This window comes from Kogia breviceps, chromosome 15 (genome assembly GCF_026419965.1).
Source record: "Kogia breviceps isolate mKogBre1 chromosome 15, mKogBre1 haplotype 1, whole genome shotgun sequence".
Taxonomy (NCBI): domain Eukaryota; kingdom Metazoa; phylum Chordata; class Mammalia; order Artiodactyla; family Physeteridae; genus Kogia; species Kogia breviceps.
Window position 1 is genome coordinate 81,706,144 of NC_081324.1, and position 6,733 is coordinate 81,712,876.

The following is a 6,733-nucleotide window of genomic DNA, read 5'->3' on the forward strand; positions in this document are numbered from 1 at the left end:
AGGTAATACTGAGCTGGTTCACCCATTTGCATTTTTGATTGGTAAATTCCTGGGGAGAGTCTTTGGCCAGATTTTAGACTGATTCTGCCTGTCTCTGTCAGGGGCGCTGAGGTCGGTGTCTGGTTTCAGCATCCTATTGTGGGGTCAGCAGGGGGCTCATTCCCTGGGCTCACGTGCTGGGAGACTACCCACCCTCTCCCCCTTGTTTAATATGTGATGCTTTTGGAGGTGAAGGTAGTGGGGGGTGTCGCAGCTAACCCCAAATTCTCATTAAAATAAAATTAGTCAAAGGTGGTACAAAATGGGAATTTGACATAAATGGAAAGTTCTATCTTAATGTGTAAAAACATAGAAGTGTACAGTAGTTTAGGAGCTTAGAACATCTGGTTACTGCAATTTAAAGTGGGCAGAAAGTTACTGTTAAAGTATCTTTCAGTATGAGAACCAAAGCTTGGGCAGCATCATTTGACGGAGCAGTTTTTAAAGAGCCCAGCAGGCAGTTGGAGTCACACCGGGTGAATGTGTGGCCCAGAGAAGACACTGCTCATTGGTGCTCGCTGCAGGATGCAGGCTCACTTCAGGATGCAGGCTCATGTCCTTCCTCAGCTCGCCTCTGAGCATCCATGATCAGTGCTTTGGGAGAAAAGGTGAAATCTCTCCTCTGGGGAGGAAGCCCAGCCCCACCCTCCTGATCTTGTTTCTTCATGTCAGGCTCATCAGTATGAGGCCTGAGATTCTCTCAGGATCAGTCTGTGCCTTGGAACCCCCACACCTGTGCACCGCCTTCCATCAGCAGCCTCACGTTCCTCCCCTTTCATCTCTGCTGGGAGCCCCTGGATCAGTCTGGCCTGTCCATCTCAGGCCCCTCCATCCCAGCAACACCCTGCACTGGATTCCTCAGGCCCCTCATACCTGCAGCTCCAGTATTTCCATCTCGGCAGTGCTGGGGTGACAACTGGGTTGAAGTGGCAACTGAAACTATAGAGCACCTGACATAGGATTGAAAACACTCTCAGTTTACTTCAAAGAATCAAAGGAGTTTGAGTTGGAGGGTGCTGAAGCTCTTCCCTGCCAGTCACTTGCTCTCATAAACAGAAAACCTCATGAGGGTGAGGAGCCCCAGGAAGCAGGGGCACAATCAGGCTGACCAGCTCTGTTGCTGTTCCACTGGTCCACTTGCAGGAGACCAAGCAACCTTATAAGGGATGCCCTTCCACATGCCTGCAGTCACCACAGGTACCTTCTGCTGTCTGGATTTTCGCACAGCCGATATGGGGATGTTGTAACTGATGTTTGTCATTCCTCCTGGCTCCTTCCAAATGGTTTGAAGCATAGGTTTGGAATCAGACTGGCTTGGGTTCTGTAAGTCTCAGCTCACCTGTTAGTGCTGTGGGTCAGGGGCCAGGTGGTTAGCCTCCACGCTCTGGGCTCCCTCATCCTCCTCTGGACTGAAGACTGAATAATCTTGTGAGGAGTTCAGCATGGTCCGCATTGGGAACATCATCACCCTCACGAGGGTAATGGAGATGCTAGAATGCCAGTTCTTTCCTGGGGAACTGGGGACTGGTGGTATCACTCTGAAGCCTTCTTGCTCTTCTCTCCTGGAGGTCCCGCTGCTGAGCAGGGAGGCAGGGTCCTAAGGAAGGGTGTTCCATGTCCTCCCCCTTGGGCCTTCACTCTTTGCTTCTGAACCCATGCTATGTGCCAGGGACCTGGCAGATGTGACCCCTACAGAGCTTATGTCAGGAGTGCTCCTTGCCAGCCTTAGTTTGGAGGCCTCACTTCTGCCTCTGAATTCTTTCCCAGAGAGAATGAGGCCAGCTTTTGCCTGAATCTGTTAATTCTGAAACTTGATTATGCTTCTCAATGGTATAGATCTCGGCTGGACACCAAACTTTAATCCAAGTCTGGGCCCTGGGCCCAAGAGTCTGCATCTTTAATCCCATCCCAATTTGCTATGCTGATACAGGTGTTCCCTGGTCCAAATATTGAGAAACCTGGGAGAAGGGTTTGAGGGCCCCAGAAGCTGCAGGCCTGACCTTAGAGGGCCCCTGGGGGCCTCACTCTGTAGTTGCCTGTGGGTGGGGCAACTCCCATGACCAGGCCTCTTGAGCCCATGCCCAGGCCTGCTTGCTGACCCCAAAGCCATGGGCACTGCCTGATGCATTCTCTCTGCTGACAACAGGCAGTGAGGCCTGACTCGAGAACGTCACTTCAGCGTCCAGAGACAGCAGCCATAACCAGGCCTGCTGGGAATCCCTGGCACTGGGAGGGCCTGTTGAGGTAAGTGCCTTACTAAGGTTTTCCACTTCCCCCAGGAGCTTCCCTGCCCTGGGGCAGTGGAAGGGGGTACCAGTCATGGGCCACAGAGGGCAGGCTTTTATTGTCTAGACACTCTGACCTCCCCTGGCTACACCTGGGCCTCCACCATTTGGGGCCAGGGTGTATGCAAGATGTCAGTTGTTGCCATCACAGAACATGTTACTTATTTCACAGACTACATGGTACCAGCAACACCAGGAAAAGCCAGAAGATCATGTAAGTCTCCTTAGCAGCCATTAGAAGAAAACAGTTTAAAAATAACCAGGTACCCTCATGCATTGCTGGTGGGAAGATAAAATAATACAGCTGCTGTGGAAAACAGTCTGGCAGTTCTTCAAAAATTTAAACATTTACCATATGAACCAGCAATTCCACTTCTGGGTATATACCCAAAAGAATTGAAGCAGGGTCTCAGATGCTTGCACACCTGTGTTCATAGCAACACTATTCACAATGGAAATAAATGTCCATTGTTGGATGAATGGACAAACAAAATATATTCATACAAAGGAATATTATTCAACCTTAAAAAGGAAGGAAATCCTGCCACATGTTAACAATACGGCTACACCTTAAGGACATTATGCTAAGTGAAATAAGCCGGTCACTAAAGGACAGTAAAATGATTCTGCTTATATGAGACCCCTAGAGGAGTCAGATTCATAGAGACAAAGTAGAATGGTGGTTACCAAGGGCCTGGAGGGAGGAGGAATGGGGAGTTTAATGAGTACAAGTTTGGAATGTTGAAAAAACTCTGTAGATGGATGGTGGTGATGGTTGTATAACAGACTACTTAGAACTGGTTAAGATAGTTAAAAATGATTAAGACAGTTAAAAAGAATACATATATCCAAAAAAATTAAAGAAATGGCCTGTAATTCTGCCATTCAGATAACCCTGTCAGCCCATGTGTTTGTAATATATAAGCGTTACATCAACATACACATGGTTAAAATGAAGAGAGAAAGGTATAAAATTAATATATCCACTTCCCAATCTCTACTGAATCCCAGTGTCTCCACAAAATAAATTTTCTGGACTACATTTGGAAAAATAGTCTTGAGCCTTTACCTAATGATAATGTATACGAAAGTTACACTAAATTGGTCATGCTGTACACACAGAAATTCCTGCCAGCGGTATCCTTGTGCTCTTCCTTGCCTTAACAGTTCCACAGAATCCCATTCTGTGGATGGAACCATTTCTGTAACCCTTCTGCTGTTGGTAGACCCCCGTTTCCAGCTTTGTATATAATTATTACAGTCTGCACTACCATGAACATGTTTTGGCATAGTATTCCAAAGACAGAGGTCAAGTTCCTTGTAGTGAAATTTCTGATCTCAGAGTATGTGCATTTAAAGGCTTTGATGGATGCTGTCAGATTGCTCTCCAACAATAGATGGGAGTGCTTGTTTCCTGAACCTTCAGGAAACACTGGTGTCATCAAGTGTTTTTGTTTTTTACCGGTCTTCAGTGTGATAGAAGCTCTATCATTTTGATTTGCTATTTCTTGAGCACTCGTCCGGCCTGAGCTATAAGGTAAGCCCTGTGCCTGTGTTATCACATTTTAGCCTCACACTCCTGAGGCTTCACTGAAATTAGCTGCATTTCATAGATGAGCAGTCTTCATCTGTCCAAGATTTCTCATCCTAGAGTTTTTGTGTGTTCTTAACTGCGATCTCTGCACGATTTTATAGTCTGTTAAGGAAAAAATGGGCTCCAAGCACCCCTTGCTGTCCATCTTAATCCTCAGTCTTGATGGACTTAAGGGCTGCCAAACCGCCTGGCAAGGGCAACACCATCACTATGCAGCTCTTGCTGGCCACTTAAATCTTCCCGTGTCTGTCTCTTTATAAACAATCCTGTGGTGACCTCCGTTGTGCTCACAGCTTTTTCCTTCTTTGGGTAAATTTCCAGAAGGGGGATTTCAGAGTGAAAGGATATAGTGATCTTTTTTGGAACTTTCAAGGGGGCTGACTAGCTGGTCCTGTTTCTGTGAAGTGAATCTGTAAGCTCAGGCCAGCCCTGAGGCCTCCCTGTTTCTGGTCGGTGTGCCCCAGTCTACCTAGGGAGTCCGTCCATTGGCTTCAGGTTAGGGGTGAACCAGGAGATTCCCAGTCTCTGGAACTCCCATCTCACTTCCTCTTGCTGGAGTGGGAGCTTATGGTGGACTCTGGTGAGGTCTGCTGAGGCCTCTACCTTTGCTTTCTCAGGCCTTTGGGATTTGGGGACCTCTTCCCCCATGGGACAGCCCTTGCTGGCTCTGGGTTGGAGAGTGTTTCCTGGACTGAAGTCACATATCTTATTTTAGGGCTGAGGGAGACCATGCTTGAAGAGGCTGTGTGTGTGTGTGTGTGTGTGTGTGTGTGTGTGTGTGTGTGTGTGTGTGTGTGTGTGTGTGTGTGTGTGTGTGTGTGTGTGTGTGTGTATAGCAGTGGTGATTGCGGGCTACTTGTGTCCTCTCTGAGCCTCCATCCTTCTTTCAGTGCCTCCTTGGAGGAATTCCACCTTCCCCACTAGGAGGGCTGAGCCTCTCAAAGGGAGGGCCTGTCCCTACCACCAGGTAGAAGGCTCAGGTCAATGGCCTGTCACTGGCTACATGGCCCTTAAACTCTCTGTGCCTCCATCTTTTGGAAGAGAACTTAGGGAGTCGGGACCCCTCTGTGGGTCATCCAGTGTGTGGGGCTTTGTGGCAGGGCTGTCAGCATTGGAGCCTTTGGGTGGGTTGTGTAGGAGGGGAGTGGCCTCCCAAGGCTAAACCTTGGTCCTTTTGGGGTCAGCATCCTTGTGGACATGAGCCTTGCCCTCTGGCCCCCTTTGGTGCTGGATGAACAGATTTGCCCTGAGCCCCTCTCAGTGCCAGGTTTAGTCCTACATGGGTCTGTGCCTCAGCGAAATTATTTTTAATTTTTTGGATCATTTTACACTTATGACTTCAGTCCACTCTACCCACCGGCCCATCTCCCTTGTCAAGCCCTTGGGGCAGTGGGGATTTTGTCCACGAATTGAGAGGGAATGGTAGCAAGCAGGGATCTTTTCTGAGAGAGGCCTCTGCCCTCCAGCCTAGGTGGTGCCCAGACTGAAGCCCCATCCTTGACAGGCTGAAACAAGCTGATCTCCAAAGCCCCCACAGGCCCCTACTGCTCCTCAGTCCCATGCTGCTGCTTTGCTGAGCTTGATGGTGTTTGACGGGAAGAGACAGAGATGACCCTTAGGCACAGTCCCCATCTGGAGCTACTCTAACCAGCCGTGTTGACCAGAAAGACAGCTTCTGTCAGCTTAGGGGAGGCCAGAGGGAGCCACCTCAGAGGACAAGGCCATGTGCAGACCCCTAACCAAATCTAGGAAAACCGCCTCCCATGAAGAATAATTGTGCCAGGACACTAGGGCCAGAGCCTGTCTAGGGGACAGATAAGTTTTTCCCTTCTTTTTAAATAAAAATGTAAAATTTGTAAAATATAGCATACATATAAAAAAGTATATGAAAATATGTAGAAACACACATGTACACTTTATCCAGGACAAGAAATAGAACATTTTCACAATCCCAGAAGACCCCTTGTGCTCAAAACTGATAACATCCCATTTCCTCCCTCCTGCCTTCCTTTCCCCACTACCCCTGCCAGAGGTAACCACTATTCTGAATCTTGATTTTTTATACTTCCTTTACTTGCTGACCCTGGAAGTTCAAGTGAACCTTAAACAGATAGCTCATTTTTCTCACCTGTAATATTGTTTTTCCATTTTATTTTCAGTTTTACCATGTTTTTATCCTAAACACATTTATTTGCTGTTCTTGAACTTAATGTAAATAATCATGTTGTCTGTATTTTTCCATGATACCCTTACTTAACATTATTTTAAATATTCATATTAATACTCCTATAGCTTCATTTTTAATTGATAGACACTATTTTTGGAACAGTTTTAGATTTATAGAAAAATTGAGTAGATAGTACAGAGAATACCCATATACCTTGCACACAGTTTTCCTTGCTAACATCTTACATTAGTATGGCATGTTTATTACATGAAGACTGACACATTATTATTAATAAAAGTCCATAGTTTATTCAAGTTTCCTTTAGTTTTTACCTTATGTCCTTTTTTGATTCCAGGGTTCCATCCAGGGTAGCATATTACATTTAGACATCATCATGTCTCCTTAGGTTCCTCTTGGCTGTGAAAGTTTCTCAGACTGTCCTTTTTTTTTTTTTGATGACTTTCCTTGAAAATTTGGTGAGGAGTGGTCAGGCATTCGTAGAATACTACATTCATTTTTCATTGCTATATAATATTCCACTGGGTGTATCCAACACCCCCATCTTATTAATTCTGCCAATGACGGACATTTTAGTTGTTTCTAGTTTTTTTCAAACAGTGCTTCTATGTATGTTTTCATATGTGACTT